General features: G+C 43.3%; 1 protein-coding gene across 2 annotated transcripts in view; it reads right to left on the reverse strand.

Annotated features, from left to right (window-relative positions):
* Positions 1-23327, reverse strand: part of LOC119486943 (ral GTPase-activating protein subunit beta-like) — a 592951-nt gene that overhangs the window by 532701 nt on the left and 36923 nt on the right. The gene's annotated exons all lie outside the window — the stretch shown is intronic.

Genomic DNA, 23327 nt, shown 5'->3' on the forward strand with positions numbered 1-23327 from the left:
CTTTTCATGTCTTCACTGCACAGAGATCAGCTGTCAATCAAACATTATGGGCTCTACTTTGTAAACTTCTCTGTGCTCTAAATGTCTGATGAATATATGTATATATATATATCTATGTGTGTGTGTGTGTGTGTTATTGTTTCTCTTCCACTGCACGGGTCTTAAAGGAAGGTCTAGTGATTTATTTCTTATCATAGATATTCTGTTCTCACCACTTTTTGTAAAGATATCTAGAATCACATTTATTCGTTGGGCAGACTAAATGTTGTCGTCCAGATCGACGTACAAACGAGATCCTAAGATGTTTAATGAAACTGTAATTATCATGATCATAATCAATAAGGAAATCATTATTCTCTGTTACATCGCTGAGATTCTGCTCAAACAAACTGATGGTGTGGATGAAAATGAATCTGTACGTGAAATCATTGAACAAGAGTCATTTAGCAGACTTTACTGATGGGATGTGTGAACAAACTGAAGGTTTCTATAATCAATAAACAAGAATGAACTAAGTCTTTTCTTGTCTTTTTTCCAGGGTATCATACAAAGCTGATGGAGTAAATGTGACTAGGAGAGAATAACTGAGGCAGTTTTCCTCCTGAAACACCACAAAGTCCAGTGTTCATGTTTAGAGTCAGTCAGTCTCTGTTTAAAAACAATCTAAAAAAAGATTAAAACTAAAAGGTAACATAACTTATTAGTTGTGACATGAGGATTTTGTTATCATAGTTATTGAACACAATCACAAGTTCATATATTGAATACAAATTCCAACTTCTTTCCCCACATACTGATAGAAGAACGCTCTTTTTCTCCACTTCAGCTCGTATTATTCCTCTGACGATACGCTCAACACTTGTTTCTAGACCGTGTTCAGAACGTTTTATTTTCACTGGGCTTGTTGTCTCCTCTGTATAACCACAGCTGTGGTGCTTTGGTGATTCTCTGAGCAACCTGGAGAGCACACAAACGGGACTATTGTTTGTTCTTTATTCAAACCGTATCATGCAGCTTTAAACACAACAACTGTTGTGGATTTATGGCTTTTTAAACTGTTTTGGATACATGAACGAAACCGTCTTGCCACATGGACTCTACATCTCTTTCTTTACATATTTACATCTCTTTCTTTATGTGCATTTATTTTGTTCGTTGCAATACATGAGATTGATTTAAAGTGTGTATTGATCAAATCTCTTGGATTTTTGTGTAAGATGCATTACAAGAGCCACAATGAGGTGGATCACCAGACGGCACTGATTACTTCCAGAGTGAAGACAGGTGGAGCTACAGCTGACACAGATGACGGCCTGATTACTGAAGGATGCAATCGTCCAATAGGATGCTTCGTGTGTGTGTGTGTGTGTGTGTGTGTGTGTGTGTGTGTGTGTGTGTGTGTGTGTGGCAAAGCTGTATATAAAGTTGTTTCTGACACTAGCGTCTGTTTGACGTTGGTGTCGGCAGAGATGTTGGTTTTTGATTCAGTTTAACGCTCTTTGACTAAAGACAACAACATAGAAAGAGTCAAGTCTATGTAGTGTTCTCCTTTTCCAGTTTGTTCAGAGCTCCAAAGCCTCAAACACATATCTGTTGGGGTGAAAGAGCTTCTTCGTTTCATTATCTGAGCAAAGAAAAAAGCCCATGCTTAAAATGCTGTTAGATAACTGGAAGTTTGGGGAATTTCTTCCTACTACTTTTCCTTTTTAACAAATCTACAATAATAGAGAGAATCCTGTAGTTCAGGCTTTTTTCCTCCATAAAACACCAGACTTTGAGAAAACTTAATAACACTTTTTTACCATGATGACTACTGTGGGTTGTCAGGCTGATGACGACTGAAAATGGTGGACACATTTGAGCTTCAGATGTCCTACAGAACCTCTGTCTTTCCTTGAATCTAAACTTGTTAATACAATATATTGTATTACCCCAAGTGATGCTGTACAGGTCTTGACCAGGGAGGTTTTATAGAGGAAACTTGATAACAAAAAAAGAACTCACATCTGTGTCTTTAATTATTAGGGTGTCTTTAGGGTGTCTGGGTAGTGTGTAGGTCTCGGTAGTGTGTAGGTCTTGGTAGTGTGTAGGCCTTGGTAGTGTGTAGGTCTTGGTAGTGTGTAGGTCTGGGTAGTGTGTAGGTCTTGATAGTGTGTATGTCTTGGTAGTGTGTAGGTCTGGGTAGTGTGTAGGTCTGGGTAGTGTGTAGGTCTTGGTAGTGTGTAGGTCTTGGTAGTGTGTAGGTCTTGGTAGTGTGTAGGTCTTGGTTGACCCTCACCTTTTACCATCTTAGGTTTATGGCATTTCACAATCTTCCTGTTTTTGATCCTGGAATGAATGAAAGGTCACTATCCATCTCTCTCTCTCCCTCTCTCTCTCTCTCTCTCTCTCTCTCTCTCTCTCTCTCTCTCTCTCTCTCTCTCTCTCAGTGCTGAACATGTACATGATGACAATGAATACAAAGCAAGCAACAATAAGAACAGAGTAAAAACAATAAACACTAGAATGGCACTCGGAGAGTGCAGACCTCCGCCAAGGTGCCTGATTTTAAAAACAGATCACAGCTCACAGCTGGCGGTACCGTGAGGTGGTCGGCTTGTTATTAACACGGTGTGTTTCCGTGTAACGTATCGGCGGATGCCTCTCTCATTCAGCAGCCTTGTTATGTCTGTATAACGTTACACTACGTCGTCTCTCATCCCGTCATCTACCGCTTTTTTTCTTTCTCACCGCGGACGGCCAACAGCTCCCGTCGCACCTCGATGTCTCGCCACACATCCACACACGTATCTCTCTGCTCTCAGAAGGAAGAAGGCGGGGTCACGCGTCATCAACGTGTCATCAGCTACACTGTGCATGTGTTATACCCTGTGGTCTTAATGCTCAGGCTGATTGGAATTCTTATAAGAAAATCCTGAATCTGGATCATGATCCGGATCGCCACCAAAATCTAATGGATTGTTCATTGTGCTACACTCCACCCCTCCAAAACAATTCATTCAAATCCATCACAAACTTTTGGAGTAATCCTGCTAACAGACAAACCAACGCTGATGAAAACATAACCTCGGGCCTTGAAGGAGGTAATAATGTGCACATAATAGCAGTAAAGGAGTTGCAGCACAACAGAAAATTAACTTAAAGAAACGCCAGCTAAAAGAGGTTCAGCAGCGACTTCAACTATTCTGTTTGTCTGAGCTGTTGATATGAAAAGGTAAGCTGTTCCAGAGGTTAGCGGCAGAGGACTAAATTTAGATATGATTTTACTTGCATCTGGCACATGAGAATCTGATTCTAGCTATCTCTAATGTGCTAAAATGCTAACTCATATCTGGGCTTTAGGACTCATTCCTGTAGCACTCTATAGCTAGTGAGCTAGGCGACATGCATTCCCAAGACCCCCAACAGATCACGTCAAAGTTGCAACTAATTGTCATTGGTGATCTTTCCCCCGTCGCCACACCCCTTAATCACTGAGACTGAGAACGGTTGACACCTTGATCACTCCCCTAGTCTAGCAGCCCCTTAAAGGGAGCAGCTGGTGGCCAAGCGGAGGCTCGGCTCACTCTGTTCTGCCCTGTTACTGCTGTTGAGGGAGATGAACATCAGACTAAGGTGCCGTTTGCAGTCTTAGCTCCCCCCCGCGACGCTCGTGCAGCTTTATATGAAGAGCGTAGGATACGGTGTGTGTGCGTTGGCGTGCTGGAGGATCACACGTGAGCCAATTGTTTGGTCACCGTAACTTGCGGCTCGAGGAACGAGGAAACTGGTGCTTCCTGTGTGACGTAGTTGGCTGTAGGTGGCGGAGGAGGAGCTCTGTTGCCACTGCTGTTTTTGTCCCTTAGTTAGTTATTTTATTTTTCCTATTTCTGGTTATTAAGTTATTTTTGGTTGTATTGGGCTTTTGTATGTTGATTTATTTTTAATAATCTGTTTACCCGTTTACCTCTAACTTCTGCATTTGTTGTTAGTGTGTTTTGCTTTTGTTAATTTGATTCTTTCTTTTTGTTTAAAGTGGTGGCCCAACACCAACATAGGTTTCTTGCTGTAATAGTGGAGGGGGCATTTATTTAGTTTATCTGTAAACCAGCTGTTGTGGAGGTAATCAGGAAGTGAACATTCCTAGCTCTCTGCCAGTTAACAGGACGGTTGGGTTGCTATATCCTTGCAGGTGGTTGGTCAGTGGGTGGAGGGATTCTTCTTGTGTTGGGGTTGTTATTGCATGTGGCTTGCTGTTTCTCCAACTACCGGTGGTGGTGAACTGTTCTGCATTTCCTCTCCCCTCACTCCATTCCTCCTGTGGGTTTCCCTGGCACCCTTCCTCCTGTACTGGTAAGGTTAGTGGTGTAGTGACATTTTTAAAAACATTTGAACTCTATTTTTGTAATAAAGGACATTATTTTTCTAGCCTGGCCTCTCTTGCAGCTTTTATCATTGCAGCAACTAATCACCATTTTTGAATTTAAATAAAAGTTATTTGATTTTGAAACTTGAAACTCACGTCTCTGCCCCGTCTCTTTATCAAGGAACTTGTGTAATTTGGTTGGGTTATGCTCTGGGTGAAATTCCCAGAGTGGCGTTGTCGGGTTGTAATAGCCTGGGTTTCTGCTAAGTGCCCGGGTTACATAATAATTATGCATTTTGTAATGGAGTTATTAAAACAGATTGCTCCGTCCTGGCCGAACAGTCACCGTCGGTGCAGAGATGGCGTCATGGTCTCAGTGGTCACGCTGTCCAGTAGCTGAGTAGAGCCTCACTTCTGGATATTTTGCGCATGCTTACTTTGAGGAATTGATGTAAGCACAAATTCTCAATTCATATTTGAGTTGTGACATACATCTTTCAAAATGATTTCCTTAAATTTGAATAACATAGTTTAAGATAAAATGTGCATGTTAGAGCCATTTGTTCAGTAGAAATATCTGTGGTTAATTTACATTTTGTTTTATTTGCTTTAGATAAATAACTCTGTAGTTTCACTGCAGTGTGCTCAATAAGGACCAAGTGTGACTGCAGCCAGTCCTGTATTCTGATTGGGCGAAAGCTAAATTGTGCTGCATGTGCTCGTTAAACGATTCAGTTGAAGCCATGGAGCCTGGAGAGCACACTAGTCTTTGACCGTGCTTAATATACCGTGCTTAATATTACTGTTCTTGCTTTTTTACTGCTTATGTTTTTGATATTTTGTTACCATTTTTGTATTTGAAGACTGAAGAAAGATTTTCAGTAAACGGTTGAAATGAAGAACATGGACTACGGAGTTTTATTGAAACACGCGTCAACTACATGCTTGGACTCTATAGCTTAAGTGGGCATCTAAAGAAATAGACGGAGCCACACTTACATTAGTCAAAGACTATGCTCGTTAAGGAAACGAAGCATATGGATGGACCCCTTGTAAAGAGACGTGGATTATGGACATAATTCTTCACGTAACAAGGATATAAGAGCCACGTTGATTTTCATCGCTGTGCACTAAAGGAAAGTGAGTACATGAAGATCTCAGTCTACAATGTCCTTACATTCTGGAGCCATGTTCAATTAAGCCTCAAGCCGTTTTGCAACTAAGTTAGTGGTCATTCTTTGAAGTGCACATGTTAAAACTCTTGAAAACGTCTGTGGACATATTGTGGAAGAGTGAGAAGCTGTCGTTTTGAAGAAAACAAGACAGTTTGTGTGCATTAAACCTTGGCAAGAGTGACGCCGTAGATAATGGAAGTTGCAGAAAACGGCCAGAAGAGGGAGTCAAAGCCCACGGCAAAGGCTGTGGAAGAAAAACTGAACAGGCTTAAGAATGAAAGAAAAGGCAAGCTGGCTCATCTCACTCGTAAAAGAAGGGAGATTGAAAATCTCAAGAAAGATAAAGTTAATAAATGAAATAATTAAAGATGAAGCATTATTTATCTTTTGGAAGTTCTTTAGAGAATTTAAAGAGCTTAATGCAGAAATATGAACTCTTCTAGAAGACGAAGATAAAGAAGAGGAGCAGTGTAACTGGTACATGCCCAAATGTGTGGACTTTGAGAACTTTGTTCAGGAAACAGAGGACTGGATTGAAAAGATTGAGAGACATCCTGAAGAAGAGAATGATGATGGTAATAAATATGAGGATGATGATGACATAAAGCCAAGTGATAGCATCTCAGAGGTCATCAGTCGCACATCCAAGAGAAGCTCCGTGCTTAGCCATGCATCACAAGCATCCAGTGCAAGTTCTGCTCGTTTGAAGCTGCAGGCAGAGCAGGAAGAGCTGTTAGCACGTGCTGCCTTTCTTAAGAAACGTCAAGACATTGAGATGGAAGAAACATGCTTAAAGGCGCGCAAAGAGCAAGTGGAGCTAGATGCCAAGATTGCTGCATCAGACGCCAAAATAAAGGTGTATGCAGATTATGAAGATGGTCAAGATGGCATGAATGAATATTACGAGTCAAAAAGCAAGTACAAAGTGGGTTTAAAGGACATGTATGTTAAAGATGAAGATGGTGAGACACAAGTGAGTTTCCCAGCACCTGTAGGCCCAAAGCACCCAGCTCAGACTGCTAATGATCATCACAGAGCTTCGCCTCTTAAAGCAGCCAGGTCAGCAGTACCTCCCCCTCAGAGAGCAGCTAGTTCAACAGTACCTCCAGACCCTTCACAGCAAGCAGGTTCCTCTGATGGCATCTCCAAAATAATGCAGCGCCAGAATGAGATAACAGAAATGCTAGTCAAGCAGCAAAACATGTCACAACTCCCACAGAGAGATGTTCCAACTTTCTCAGGAGATCCACTCAGCTACCGTTCGTTTATAAGGGCATTCGAACAGACTATTGAGAACAAGACTGCTAGTGCACAAGATAGGTTGTTCTACCTGCAGCAGTTCACAAGTGGAGAACCTCTTAACCTTGTTCGTAGTTGTGAACACATGTGGCCAGATGAAGGTTACAGAGAAGCTAGGAGGCTCCTTCAACAACAGTATGGAGATGAACTGCGAATTGCCACAGCCTTGATGAATAAAGCTCTTGAATGGCCTCAGATAAAATCAGAAGACAGGAAAGCATTAAATGCATATGCTTTGTTCCTGATAGGATGTCGAAACACTATGAGTGATGTGGATTACATGGATGAGATGGACAACCCTAGCAATATGAAGACTGTCATCTCAAAACTCCCCTTCAAACTAAAAGAACGGTGGAGAAATCGAGCATATGAAATCCAAACAAAAACAGGAAGAAGAGCCAGGTTTTCTGACCTGGTGGATTTCATCAACTGGCAAGCAAAGGTCAGCAACGACCCACTTTTTGGAGATATTTTGGATGTCAGCGTAGAAGGAAAGGGGAAGCCTAAGATAAACATTAAGACAACTAACCCCAAGAGCATCAGTTTTGCTACAAGTGTCTCTCCGGCTGGAAGACACAGTGGTGCTCAACAACCACAAGAGAAGAAGTATGGTTCAGCCAAACTATCTGATGTTTTCCAAAAATCCTGCATGTACTGTCATAAAAGCCACACCTTGGAGTTTTGTGAGAAGATAAAAGAACAGACTCCCAAAGACAGAATCAAATTCTTAACATCACAAGGACTCTGTTTTGGATGCCTCACACCAGGTCACATGAGTAAATATTGTCGTAAGAGAATGCAATGCCAGGAGTGTTCAGGAAAACACCCAAGCATTTTGCATGTTGTGAAGGAATTCCCAGTTCTGTCCGAAAAGGATGAAAATAGGAATACAGAAACTACTAACGCGGTCACAAGCGCCTTCGTAGGAACAGAACATGAAAGCAGCAGAGACACTGGGGCAGGTAATGGAGAAAATATCCTTTCCATAGTACCAGTGAAAATAAAGTCCAAAAGAAGTGACAAGGTGATCCAGGTCTATGCGTTTTTAGACCAAGGAAGCACAGCAACCTTCTGTACCGATGAGGTCAGGCAGCAGCTTAACCTCCGAGGAAGGAAAGCGGAACTCTTACTCACTACTATGGCATCAGAAAAGAAGGTGAGCACTCACGTTCTGTCAGATCTGGAAGTATGCAGCCTGGAAGGGAAGAATTACATAGACCTTCCGCAGGCGTTCACTCAACCAAGTATACCAGTGAAAAAAGACAACATTCCTCTTCAGAAAGATGTGGATCGATGGCCTTATCTGCATGAAGTTCGCATCTCGCATATCGAAGCAGAAGTCGGCTTGCTTATTGGTACTGATGCCTTTAAAGCCATGGAGCCCCAGCAGATAATAAACAGCAGATGTGATGGGCCGTATGCAGTGAAGACTCCTCTTGGATGGGTCATCAACGGTCCACTCAGAGGCACCACTACAGCCAACCTAGAAATGGTGAGTCACTCAGTCAATCGCATTTCAGTATCCAATGTGGAAAACCTGTTGACTCAGCTGTACAATGCAGACTTCCCAGAGAGAGGATACGATGATAAGACTGAGATGTCACAGGAGGACCGTCAGTTCCTTGACTCAGTGAAAGGATCAACACAGCTAGTTGATGGTCACTACTGCATCGGACTACCACTGAAAGACAAAGACTTAAAAATGCCTGATAACAGATCTTTAGCCGAGCAGCGCCTTACAAGCCTCATAATGGGAAAAATCGTCAAGATAATGCCAGACTCGAAAGGAACCGTCCGCAGTGTCTGTGTTCAGACGAAGACAAGCACATTGGAGAGACCCATAACTAAGATATGCCTCTTGGAGGAGGCATTGTGAAGATCAAGAGAGACTGAATAAGTTAAAGACATTTATCTCTTTAGGTTAAAGCAAATATGTATCTTTAAAACCTGAAAAAAGGATTTATAGTTTGTTGTATAAGTATTAGTATTAGTATTGTATAAGTGGATAATGTCTCTAAGCATTTATGTTTGATAATTGATATGCTAACAGCCTAGTCAATTAGGGGCAGGTTATGTTAGAGCCATTTGTTCAGTAGAAATATCTGTGGTTAATTTACATTTTGTTTTATTTGCTTGAGATAAATAACTCTGTAGTTTCACTGCAGTGTGCTCAATAAGGACCAATTGTGACTGCAGCCAGTCCTGTATTCTGATTGGGCGAAAGCTAAATTGTGCTGCATGTGCTCTTTAAACGATTCAGTTGAAGCCATGCAGCCTGGAGAGCACACTAGTCTTTGACCGTGCTTAATATACCGTGCTTAATATTACTGTTCTTGCTTTTTTACTGCTTATGTTTTTGATATTTTGTTACCATTTTTGTATTTGAAGACTAAAGAAAGATTTTCAGTAAACGGCTGAAATGAAGAACATGGACTACGGAGTTTTATTGAAACACGCGTCAACTACATGCTTGGACTCTATAGCTTAAGTGGGCATCTAAAGAAATAGACGGAGCCACACTTACAACGTGGCTGATTTGCAGTCTAATAATACTAACTAGAAAATGCATTTCCTGCTGAAAATGCGTGGGAATGCTGACAGCTGAAAGGACCTGCAGGATCTCTGTTCTAGTCAGCTGCTCGATAGCGGTGTTTTAGTTTTAGTCTTTTCAAGTTATATTGAGTGTAGGGAGCCTTCCTTTAGGCCTGTTTTCATTTGGTGTTCCCCTTCTCCCTTTGAATCGCTTGCGATTTTTGTGGTTATCCTTCAGGAGTAACTTTAAGATTCCCCTGGGGCCTCATGTATAAACGGTGCGCACGTACTAAAATGTTGCGTACTCTGTGTTTCACGCTCACGCCGGGATGTATAAAAGTCAACGTGACGTGAGAATGTGCGGACCGTGCCGTAAATTCTAGACCAGTCGTGAAAATGTGCGGGCCGTCCTCCAAACTCTGTCATCTGGCAGTGTCAAACTACAAAGTACTGAAACTCGCTAAATGCGTAAAAATATTTTTTCCACTCAACTTACTGAGCTTTATTTATGATGTGGGATCCAAAAAAACAACAACACATATTTCTTTATTAGTTTGCGCATAATGTTTAACATCAGAAGGCACAACAAAAACACATTTAAACCTATGTCCCAGAGATGACATGCCTTAACCACCGTGTCAAAACCAAAATCACGTGCTGCACAATGTGGCAGACCAACATGCTGTGTCTGTGCTCCAGAGGAGCTTCAGATGGATGAACCGGACCCTGGCACACCTAACAATGAGCCAAAAGCAGCAGCTTTACAGCGCCGTTTAGATGCAACACACAGAATGTAAAGCAACGAGGTGAGTCGAGACAAACATTTATTTTTCAACAAGGTCTTTTAATATATAACTTATCCCACCAAGAACCTCATTCATTCTTTTTAATTCATTGCATATATATATATATATATATATATATATATATATATATTTATATATATATATATATATATATATATATATTCTTCATTGTATTGACAATCTCTCTCTGTGACTCACAGCACAGCGTTAGTGAGGACACGGCCAGACCGCCGCCCCTCAGCAGTCGAGGCTCGGGCGCAGCTGATCGTTCTTCTTTTTGTTCCTTTTCCAGCGCGATTTGCCGTCGTTATTTGGACAATAGGTGACAGCATGGAGCATGTTTATAGTCATTTGCATAGTTATTAATGGGAGGAGACAAGGCGGACCAAGTGGCACGTGCAGCTGCGCTCAATTTCACGTTCATTGAGATGTATAAAGGAAAGGTACGCAGGAACAGGCGTACGCACAGTTTTATACATGTGGAAATTTCTGTGTTTATGTACTTTTCCAATTTTGTTAGTACGCCATCTTCCAGTGTGAAAGCTGCGCAGTCTTTTATACACGAGGCCCCTGGTCCGCAATTGCGTCCCTCCCCCTGTCCCCCTGATGGTTAACTTAACGGAAAATGTCCTGGGGTCTCATTTATAACCGTTGCGTACGCACAAAACGGGGCCTGAAATGTGCGTACGCCACTTCCCACGCAAGGAGGAGGAGGCGAAAAATGCTGAAATGAGAAGGACCTGTGGAGTCCAGCTGCAGCGTCCCGTCTCACTTCCTGGACTTCCTGTCATCTCTTGGTCAGCCGGTGGAGGCGGGGCGACGACAGGGGGGCGGGGTCAACACCAACAGTTCTGGGGTCTCATTTATAACCGTTGCGTACGCACAAAACGGGGCCTGAAATGTGCGTACGCCACTTCCCACGCAATAGTTGTGATCTATAAAAACAAACTTGACGGGAGAATGTGCGCACCGGTACGGAAACTTTGACCCATGCGTACGCACATTATGGAGGCACCGAGGCAGGGGAAACTGGAGACCCAGATGAATTGAAGCCAGACTGTAGACATTAAATGTCATTATACGTATAATGATGCCTCTCACACATTTAACTTCACTTCATACTTATATCCACTTTATCATAAACATTTAAAACAGCAGTGTTCTTTGTGCTCGTGAGCCATAACTATTACATAAGCACCTTACAAATGTAAAAGATCAACACAAATCTCAAAGCAAATTCCGCTCAATATCTCATCAACGCTGTCTCACCATCATGTCCCCCCCTCCACCACCGGAGCTCAGAGGAGATCTGAGAGGAGAGAACCGGACTTCCGAGAGTCGCAGTCAGCTGTGGAGCAGCTGATGAAATCATCATCATCGGTTGTAGAAATCCAAGATTATATCAAATAGCATTAAAGAATGGCAGAACAGAGCGCCAATAGTTTTAATAATATCTACTAACAGTGTGCAGATATCACCAAGTACCATATTAGTTTTCATAAAGTTGTTGTGTAAAATCGCTGCAGTAAACATGATGTAACCCTCTGGGAAAACCAGTTGTTTCTAAAACATTTAGAGATATTTCCCTCACTGAAAATTCCTTTTATTTAGTAAATAACCACATTCTATATTTTATTCAGAAATTAATTTATCATTGTTTATTTTATTTCCGTTTTTGCTCAGAGTTTTAACTTTAACAAACTTTAACAAATAAGCTCATTGGTTCAAAGTGAAATAACTGTTGCTATTGGTGTAAAACATCCCAAGTCCCGCCTCCTCACTCAGGTGAGAGACGCAGTGGAGTGTGGGAAACACGGAGATTGATGAGAGAGCAGCGGAGAAGCTGGATTTACAGAGTGATATTATTACTACTTATACTTGATATACTACTGAACAGAGAGAAGTAAAACTATATCTGAGCCAGTAAGAGCTCCGTCACCTATTGAAGCGACCTGAGAACATCTGAGAGCATCGTTTTATTCTTTTCTTCTCTCGGTGCGTTCCAAACATTAAAGCAGCCGCCGCACATGGCATCACGAGTCAAATGCTCTGAGCTGGCATAGTGAAATGTTTTGCCACTGAGCTGTATTCTAAAATGATATTTTGTATTTCTTTGGTGATAGAGGCAGAAAGAGATATGTGTGTGTAATATGTGTGTGTTATTTACATTGTGTGGACAGAGAGGGATTATGTAGCTGAAGTTCATGGGTTATGAGATTAGCTTGATTCTGTTCATCCCTGTGCTGCTTGTGTGCATCAACGCAAGGTGTCAGTGTTGTGACAGGGAAAGTATTCACATTGCCTTACTCACAATATTCACATATAGTGAGTATTTAATGTTTAAACTGTAGGTTGTTTGCATAATAATCTACAACTCAAATGGGTTCACATATTAAATAGTCATTTAATAGTGTTGTTTACACTTTACTATTGAGTGGTTTATAATAATAGTGAGGTTGACATATTTCATATGTTAATATTACGATGCAAGTTAATATTGTGATGCAACAGTTATCCTACATTCATGGGTTAAGCATTGAAAAGTTGTATTATATGTTGATATTGATCAAATTAAACTGTACAGTTAAGAGCTTGGATAGATTTGCATATATTGCTATATAAGCCGTGTTATTTTACACAGGCTAGGTTTTCTGGATACCCTTGAACTCCGGATTTGGATTGGAATCTCTCCCTGACGAGGGGGATGGCGAGCTACCCGTGCTGAGCACCTGGATTGAGGAGCGCTTTCAACTTTCATCTGCCTTGCTGTCAGTGTGGTAGGACTGTGGGGAAGGACCTCAAAAGACAATTGGATCTGAACATTTTATTTTGGGGATTACTTTTATTTTTTAGGGTGCACCCAGTTCAATGTACATTTCAAACTGAACAAAACTGAATGTCGGCAGTAATTGTGAATTTATTCTGTGTCAATACAATAATTTCCCCTTAAACTTAATTCTGTGTTCTGCTTACTCATTGTGGTGTCCGATTCCTGTTCATTATTCCTCTCTACGAATCTAGGTTATACTAGTCCAGTGGATACTTATTCATCAGGTGGGTTACAATGACATGACTTATTAATTTATTTATGGTTTATTAGATAGGGACAGATACAGTATACATATAGACAAAATGAAAATGGCTATCCGATGCAACTATCAGACTGTCTCCAGTGCGCCACCGCGCTGCGCCACTCTGCTTCCTCCAGTCACCTCCAAACAGCACATCTTCACCAGTATGGATTGTGTAAATTAACAAAGTGTGTAAATGAAGCCAGTGACAGCTCTCACACAATCGTTACACTCCATATCGGCATTATCATTATCAGTCCTAATCATAATGCAGGACAAGTTCACTATAAAAACTTAAATAATAAATAAATAAATATAAATAGTGTACACCTGTCAAACTTCCTTTTTTCTAATGATATCCAGGTGGGGGATATTACTGATTGTCTTGATCATTTTAAGTGAATGGATCAGTGTGATTGCTGTAAAGATATAAACACAGCGGTGAGACTCGGAACATGCTGCATGGTGCTGGTGGATATACCGTCACTGTGAGGACTACGTGACGTGAATGAGAGAATCAGGAGGGAACGAGTGTTCAGAGACCTCCTCACCTACAAACACCTCCATCTCTGTGTCAGAAAAACTCCTTTTCTTGGTCTTCCTCTCGGGAGTTGCCGTGATTCACCGTAAAGAACCACTGATCAACAGGCTCATTCACATGCAGAAACATTCATGAGGTGCTTTGCATCGACCATTTATGGTTGAAAGTGGGCGTGTAGAGGGCGGAATATGAGGCGGATCCACGTGCGCACATTTCCAGGTGGACTGTGATTTATAAAGGGAACATTGCGTGCAGGTGTGCGTACGCACAGTTTTATAAGTCTGATTTTTTTTTGGCGCACGCCATTTTTAGGCTTTTGTGCACACATACATTTTTAGTATGGATCCTACGCACTGTTTTATAAAAGAGACCCCTGGTAATTTTCTTCCAGGACATTTTCTGTTTTTCTACAGATGTTTTTTCTTAGAGTGTGGTGGCTGATCAGCGCAAGACCTACGAAAAATATGAAAATGTTCTAAAATGTCCCGTGGTACCAGTCCATCTATCCCCTCATTCACAAACGTTCAGGGGAACCACCCTATGTGTTCCCTGACAATGCGACATTATTTTTCATACTGCCTGCCTGAATATACCTGTATTCTCCCTCCGTCTGAAACGCTCCGCAAAACCAAGCAAACCAACAACGTGCGCACTTTAATCATGTCCAAAACATTCAAATTTGTGTATCCCAAAGTGTAAACGATGTGCTGGAGTATGGCAATGGAATATTTAATTGGATTTCTTTTGGTCAAACTTTGCCTCCAGCAACCCGCTTCCTCAGTTCTTGTATCATGCCGTAACCCGGCCAGCGTTTGCTGTTATACAATAGTATATACAAGTTTTTAAAGTGCTATTGCATATCAACAAAATAAAACAAAATAATGGATCCTACTGGAGTTGGCACCTCGCCGTGGTGGATAAGCTTGTGTGTCTCTTTAACCCTGTATTTCAACAGGAGACTGATCTAAGTTTCCTTATAAGTTCAACCAAGTCAGCTTGGTCACAGGTTAGAGACCGGACAAATATCAGCTCCTTTGCTCAGATTTGAAGGCCATTGCAAAAATAAAACATTGTCATATGAACCTGAAGTGCTTACTCCAACTAAAAAGTTCTCATGTCATCTCTGTCAGTTTTACTGCTAGCAATACAACCCAAAGTTCTACCAAAGTTCAGCATCACTTTAACTGTGATTAGAGGTTACTGGCGACCAATAAAAGTATCCAGCGTTATCTCTGTCAGTTTTACTGCTTTACTGGTTGTCATTCTACCATGAAGGCATGGGGGTGAAGTTTGACCCTGAAGTGACCATGCTCCTATTATTTGGTTTTCACGTTTTTCTCAGGTTAAAAGCTTTTAAAAAGTACCCTTTAAAAATGAGGAGGTAAAAAAATAATTTCTGTGATCTTCTTACATCTGATCTCATCAGCTTGAACGCACCTTGGAAATCATCAAGAGTTGTAAAATCAGTTTTCTGCAACCTTTTGGAAAGTGGCTGCCGTGTCCGTCAGGGGCCGAATTGGCAGCGCCCCGATATCTATATCTTTTTGTGACATATAAATCTACATCTGTGCCAAATGTGTTGCTTTTATCGCAAAATGCACAATTGTTATGAATATTTCAGCTTAGCTGCCCCGCTGTTACATGAGATTTAGATTTATTTTTCATTTCTTTTCTGTAAATCTTTTAATCTGGAAAGAACTTTGTACTTAAGTTTGACAAGTGTTATATAAATTATTATTATTATTACTACACTAGTTGCTTAGGTTACTTATCTCTACTTTCTTATGTAAAACGAAAAATTAAGCAGTAAAACAATGGCTTATGAGATTTCTTAAAAACAATCTCTGCAGCCTCAGGAGTGTGTGTAATGTGTCACTAGCCTGTCAGTAAACGGCTGCCCGTACAGCGGTCCGTTGCCCACACCGGGTTCCTGTCCCGGGTGAGGAAGAGTTTATGAGAAATGTGGAGTGTTGGATTTATTATGTACAAAAGTACTTACAATGATCTACAATAACCTGACTGTTGGATTTGTTATGAATAGAGTGAATTATGAGGAAAGAGAGGAGAGGGAGGTGCTGTTCTTCTTTTTCAAGGTCAAAGGGAGGAAGGAGTCAGAAGGAGATAACAAAGAAGAAGACATGCAGCAGAAACATCACGTGCCATAAGTTCATGAATATTAATATTGTGTAAACCATGAATAGGCTGGATCAGGGATAGCTCGGGGTTCAGACTTCGCGAACTGACCCATGCACTGTATGTTGTCAGGGACACGTAGGTTGGATCCAGATATCTGTAAACTCTTTTATTTTACTTATGCAACATTGATTGTTCGGAATAAATTGTATTATTATGCTTTAACCCGTCTGTTTGGAAATTCTCTTTGTCACACAAGATTAACCAACACATAACTGGGCCTTGACCTCTTGGAGGTAGAAGGCCAGTTCCTTCAATTGGTGACCCCGACGTGATCTTCGGCATTGAGAAGCGTGTCCAAAGGACGGACAGACCGGCGAGAGAGAGAAAGGGATCCCTGAAATCTTAAAGGTAAGCAGAACCTGTTGTATCGAACTCTGCATATTGGCTTACTCTAAATTATCTCTCTTGTTGTGCTGAATCTCCTTTGTAGTGATAAATGTTGCAAAAGTAAAGACTTTCTGTTAAAGCGTTTGGAACGCTGCGCTTGGAGCGCTAGAGTAGTGCGCTTGGAGCGCTAGTTTTTAGTAACGTCTGGGACGTTAGAGAAGTATTTGGAACATTAGAAAAGCGTTTGGAACGCTGCGCTTGGAGCGCTAGAGTAGTGCGCTTGGAGCGCTAGTTTAGTAACGTCTAGGACGTTAGAGTTTAGTAAAAATAGCGCTTGGAGCGCCTGTATGAGTGTACATTAATAACTAGTATTCAGAGGAAAATTAAAACTTACTGTTGATACTGGGCCAACATCGCTGGAACATCAAAGTGTCCAGTAGAAGCTTATGTTGGTAGGATCACAGCGAGGGACATAGCGACCCATTTACTCTGAATCTAGTTACTGTCATAAACTGAATAAACCTGTGTGAAATAGTACTGGACAGAATGGACGGAGAATTTGACAAAGACTGTGAGGAACGGGGTGGCTGTGGGCCTCCCCGTTTATCATTTGGACAGCAATGGGCTAAAGTCAAGACCAATGTAATCTGTACATTTGATCCCAAGACTAGAAATAAAGAGACTCAAGACCTAGATGAGTGGTATAACATGACAGTGAAGGAAGGGCATTTTCCAGCCACGGGAAGTGAAGCCAAATTCATGCCAGTGATGAGAGCATTAATACAGGTGGCTCATAGAAAGCTGCTGCAAGCAGGACAAGACAAAGAAAAGGGACATATGTTTGTAAGGAGGAAATTGAGGAAGAAAGAAGATGAGTTGGCAAGTAAGTTGGTAAAATATAATGTGATACAGATGGCTGCACTATCAGCCTTAGGCAGCCAGACGAAAGCCACCCACGCAAAAACCGCTGAAGCAAAACCACTAGTGAAACCCTCACCCAGTCCTAGAGCACCCCCACCACCAAACCCACATACTAGCCAGCCGCCACATTACATGTCCCTCCATCAGCAGTACCCACCTGGCCCACATCCCAACCCCCCTCCTTATCCTCCTCCTACCCCTAGTCCGGTACCAACCCCACAGGACAGTGATTATACAAACGAAGTTATGGCACCATTGTTTCAAGTGTTAGGTGGTACTTTGGAACTAGAAGAGGAAATAGAAAAAGAACAAGGAGCAGGTTCAGCCTCAGAGGCGGGTAGTATGTCTGATGTAGCCAGAGAAATAGACAGGCTAAGGGAAGAACTGAGAGATCAGGCTGAACAGTACAGGTTAAGACAAGCCATGTTACCACCAGACTTGCGTAATGGAGGCGTAAGAGGGAGAGCTCAATCTACCCCTAAACCCCACACAGAGAGTCCGGACATAGGTGATTGGATGCAGAGAACTGAGAGAGACACAGAGAGATCCCGTGCAGAGTATCATGATGTCCACACTAGTGGAGAGGTAGATGAGGACACTGATGACGAGGCTAGTAGAGCAGTAGAGGAGGGTGATGATGATGAAGACGAAAACATTCCTATCACTATAGAGGGAACCATGAGAACGCACTCCAAAAGAGGGATACATAGGAGACGGGAGGGTGGGGACGAAGAGGCGAGACCATATACACCCCCCAAAACTAGGTCACATAAAGTTTATGGAAAGTACAAAGACAAAGGTGACAAACTGAGGAGTCAGTGCGTTGGCATGTTTCCCATTGTGGCCAAAAGCAACGGTATCAGCCGTTCACTTTAGGTGACATTCAAGCACTAAGTCAGCTCCTCCCAGGAATTCAAGAGGGAGGCGGAGTGTGGCTCACGAGCCTGTATAACAAGACCCGAGGGAAGACTTTAGCTATGGGTGATCTCAGGGCTATTTTGGGTTTCTCGGTTTCGGACTGGGCACTGAAAGAATTAGAAGCAGCGGCCGGAACAGCCCAGGTGTTAGATAGGAGCCCCCTTAACCCCTACGCTACCTCCTTCGGTAATGCTATTAGACAAAAGTATCCCATACCAGCGGGTAAGCTCCACAGCTTGGTGTTTAAGATTAAGAACGGGGAGAGTGGGCGCACGTTCATAGAAAGAGCAAAGACAGAGTGGGCGGGGGCTACGGGGGTGAACCCAGATAAAGAATCACAGCAGCCTCTGTTCAGAATAGCTCTGTTAAAACATGCTCCGGAAGGAGTTAAGAGAAAGATGCAAGAGAATCCAGATATGGCAGGGGCAAAATCATCAAGATGGGAAACACATTTCTGCCATCATCAGGATGCAGAAACCAAGGAGGAGGAAGAGGAAAATGAGTCATTAAAAGAGATGGTAGCTCAGTCGACTAAATTACAGTTGGCAGATGCACGGACTCGTGCAACAGATAAGAAAAAGGGAGGGAAAGAGAAAGATACCCAGATGGCTCAAATTGTAACACCAGCTCCAGCCCCGCCACAGAATCCTTATCCACTGCAGGGCCCGCCACAGGCTATATATCAACCCCAGTATCATGTTCCTTCCCAAGCTGCCCCATATCAGCAGCCCCCTTATCATGAAGGCCGGAATAGAGGCAGAGGGAGAGGAGGAGGAGGCAGGGGGAGGGGGTATGCCCAACCAAGAGGAGGCAGTTGTTTCATCTGCGGAAGCCCGGATCACTGGGCACGTGACTGTCTTCAGAAACAACAACAGCAGATGAGAGGGCCTCCACAGCAGTCATATCAGCCAACAATACAGACTCCACCAAACCAACAGCTAGCTCCAATGCAGGCATACAGCGGGTACTCTGCGCAGGGACCTCCACCTGGTCCATATACACCAGGAATGTTCCCATAGGGGTGCCCGACGGAGATGGAGGGGCAGGGGCTGGCAGAGCCCTGTCTCCAGTTGACAGTGAACGGAAAACGAAGATGGTTCATGGTGGATACGGGAGCACGTTACTCCACCTTAGCTGAACCTATGTGTTCCCTTTCCTCTCACTATGTTTCCGTTTTGGGATTTTCCGGCACTGAACAAAGACTGCCTTTTACTGTTCCCCTTCCTGTCCGGCTTGGGAGACAGGTGATGGAGCACCCCTTTTTGTATGCACCTGATTGTCCACGTGATCTCCTGGGAAGAGATGTTTTGGCAGCACTGGGGGCTTCTGTACATTGTTCACCAGAAGCTGTGATAGTGAGTTTCCCCAGAGGAGAAGAAATGGTGTGCTCCTCCCCCTCCAGTGCTGATCGCATGTGCATGTTGAGTCCTGATACCTCACCTGATGCCCCACCACCCTGTGCAGGCATATATTGGGCCCTGCTAGCCGACAGAAACCCTCTGATTGACTTTTACAACATGTGGCAACCATGGATTAGGGCTCTACACCCTTACCTCCCTGTTCCCGATCCTCCCCACTGCACTCTGAATTATGACAGAAATAATGATCTTACGTATCAAGATGAGTTCCAACAGAACCTGTTAGATACAACCTGGGGGATAGGAGTAAGAGATGTTTATATAGCACCAGCAGGAGTAACAGCCGCAGTAAAACTAACCCCAGCACAAGAACAATGGTATCGCATGTCAGAAGAAGCTGTTCCCCATGTGTCCCTAGCCATAGCTCCAAAACATCAAGCTAAAGACTTAGGCCCCATGGTTAAAGCAGCAGTCGCTCTGACAGACTGGGTTCCCACTTCCCTTTTGGGGGTTTCAATCTCACCATCCTCTAACATATATAGACTCTCCTTTTACAATGCAGTGTCAGGTATTTGCAAACATGAGTTACTAACACGCCACCACGGTAGGGAGATGTTAGATGGTGAAGGAGCCACTTCCATGTTGGCAGCTCTCCCTTCCTCACTGTGGTCTACGGGCCCCTTTGATGTTGGCAGGTGCAGCATGGAACCGGTAACTTTCGAGATGAATACTTACTGCCCTATCTGGAGACCTCAGTATAAGCATAAAGTGGAAGCAGCCCAGGGTATCTCCCCTACGATTGAAGGACTGATAAAGGCGGGAGTATTAAGTAAATCTTACTCTCAGTGGAACACTCCCATTTTGCCAGTAATCAAACCCTCCGGCTCATACAGAATGGCTCATGATTTAAGAGCCATCAATGAGCTGGTTTTGACTCCTGTTACACCAGTACCGAACCCCCACTCTGCTCTCTCAAAGCTCACCCCAGCCCATACATCTTTCACATGTATAGATTTGGCTAACGCCTTCTTTTGCCTGCCCTTAGCAGATCATTTACAGGACATTTTCTCATTTACATATGAAGGCCAAAGGCTGACATATAATGTGTTACCACAGGGGTTTATACTCTCCCCCTCTATTTTTAATGAAACCTTGAGAACTCACTTAGCCGGCCTTGAACTCCCTGAGGGGTGTTGTATTGTACAATATGTAGATGACTTGTTAGTGGCCGCACCCTCGGCTGAGGTATGCCTGTCACTAACTCATGCATTGTTATTGAGATTACATAACTACGGTTACAAAGTCTCAAAGGAAAAACTTCAGTGTTGCCGCACACAAGTTTCGTTCCTAGGTAGAATGGTGTCAGCAAAGGGCACCGCAATGTCTCCAGCTCATCGTGACTCAATACTCCACCATCCGAAACCACAGACAGTAAAAGAGATGTTATCATTCTTAGGGCTGACTGGGTATTCAAGACAATACATCCCTAACTATGCAGGCGACACTCAGTTACTCAGACAAATGGTAACCATGGCTGGAATGAGAAATCTCACCGCTGAGCTAGAATGGTCTACAGAGGCCGAGGAGGTGTTTATCCACCTCAAGCAGGAAATGGCAGAGGCCGCAGCACTCGCTCTCCCAGATTACTCTCAACCATTCCATCTGGATGTCTCAGAGCAGCTTAGTACAGCCCATGGTGTCTTATATCAGAAACACAGAGGAGATAGGAACGTATTGTACTATTGTAACATTTTGCTAGACACACAAGAACAGAGAGCCAGCCCCTGTGTCAGATATGCAGCTGCTCTGGCAAAAATTGTAGACAAAGTAGGTCATATAGTCATGCACCATCCTCTACAGATTCTGACCTCTCACAGCACTGTAACATATGTCACATCCTCCTGTTTCACTCTCACCCCCCTCAGACAGACCAAGATCTTACAAGTACTCTCGAAACCACACATCTCCTTTGTACATGAGGGCTGTAATATGGCTGACAATATGACTGATGGCGAGAAGCACTTCTGTGCAGAAAAATCGCTGCCCTTTGTAAAACTAAGGCTGGACTTAGAAAACTCCCCTTTAACGGAAACTGACCTTAGCTTATTTACAGATGGTTGCTGTTTCCGTCATCCCACCGAAGGGTTAAAAGCAGGTTATGCTGTGGTGTCTATGAATACAGCAAAAGAGGAACCATGTACTCTCGATCACGGTCCTCTTGACGGGAAACAATCTGCTCAGGCAGCAGAACTTACGGCTGTAGTTTGTGCTCTGCGGTTAGCGGAAGGGAAGGCAGTGAATATTTTCACAGACTCTGCGTATGTGTGCAATGCAATTCACAGAGATATGTCTGGCTGGGTGCAAGCGGGTTTTAAGGCTAGTCAGAATAAACCTATGGCTCATGAGGAGTTGATGAAAGAGTTGTTGGAAGCGATCCAGTTACCACAGAGGGTAGCTGTGATCAAAGTGAAAGGACACAGTCAGGGCACTGACTTAGAGAGTATAGGAAACGAAGCAGCGGATGCAGCCGCTAAAAAGGCGGCAGGGTATTTACCTACTATGATGGTCATGACCACAGCAGATCTCGGTTCTGAGATAACTGATTTCTCCATTATACAAGCTCAAGAATCTGCCACAGCAGCAGAACGAACCATCTGGGAAGATAAGGGAGCTATAGAACAGTTTGATGGTATATGGTATAACGGAGATCAAATAGTTATGCCCCCTGTTGGATGTCCTCAATATTGACTCAGACTCATGGACTTGACCATAAAAGCCACAAACAGATGTTACGAGATCTCCGCCACTGGTGGATTCCCCGGAAACATGCTACTATAACTGACTTCTTGACTAAGTGTGACGTATGTAGTACATGTAACATCAGACCTACCATCACTCCTAGGGCAGGAAAACATCCTTCTCCCACTGCCCCGGGACAGGAAATCTTTATGGATTTCACAGATATGGGAGTAAGGGCTGGGGGGAAAAGATTTCTCCTAGTAATTGTGGACGCATTTTCACGTTGGGTTGAGGCCTACCCTACGGGAAAAGAGGACGCAAAATCAGTCATTAAATGTCTGGTGAATGAGTACATTCCGAAACATGGGTTTCATAAATTGATCAGGTCAGATAATGGTTCACATTTCAAAAATAAAGACCTGCAATCTGTTGAAAAGGCTCTGGGACTACAACACAAATTTGGCACTGTGTATCATCCACAATAACAGGACTCACATCATTTGAGCTTACGTGTGGCCGACCTTTCCCAGGGCCGTCCCAAAACCCCTCTCCCCTTCCTGACCTCGGTTACAGACCATACTATTTGAAGGTTAATGCTCTTGTGTCAGCTCTCTCCTATACAGGTGACAAACCTGTCACCCCTGTCACAGAGGACGTTCCAGGACCTGACCCCGGACCCCCGGAACACCTTTGGTTGAAGGTGTTAAAGAGGAAGTGGTCGGAGCCACGTTGGACAGGCCCACACAAGGTTCTGGCCAGAACTGCAACAGCTGTGCAGCTCGCAGGAAAAGGACTCAACTGGTGGCACCTAACACAGTGCTCCAGCAGCAGGACAGGACCTGAAGCAGAGGAGGCAGCCCCACAAGGAGCCCAGGCTACGTGAAAAGAGGCGCCGGACGGGACTGTAACTAAGGCGCTAGAGGGGCTCCGGACGCTGTCTGAATCCATGCACGATGACTCAGGTATCAACAGCCCCATTAACGACTGGTTAGACCGTACCTTTGGGAAATGGAAGTCCATGGTGGTATCTCTATTCTCCTCAATCCTTGCTGTGTGTGCATGCTTAGTATTATGCGGTTGTTGCTGTATTCCATGTATT

The sequence above is a fragment of the Sebastes umbrosus genome, chromosome 1, assembly GCF_015220745.1.
Source record: "Sebastes umbrosus isolate fSebUmb1 chromosome 1, fSebUmb1.pri, whole genome shotgun sequence".
NCBI lineage: Eukaryota > Metazoa > Chordata > Actinopteri > Perciformes > Sebastidae > Sebastes > Sebastes umbrosus.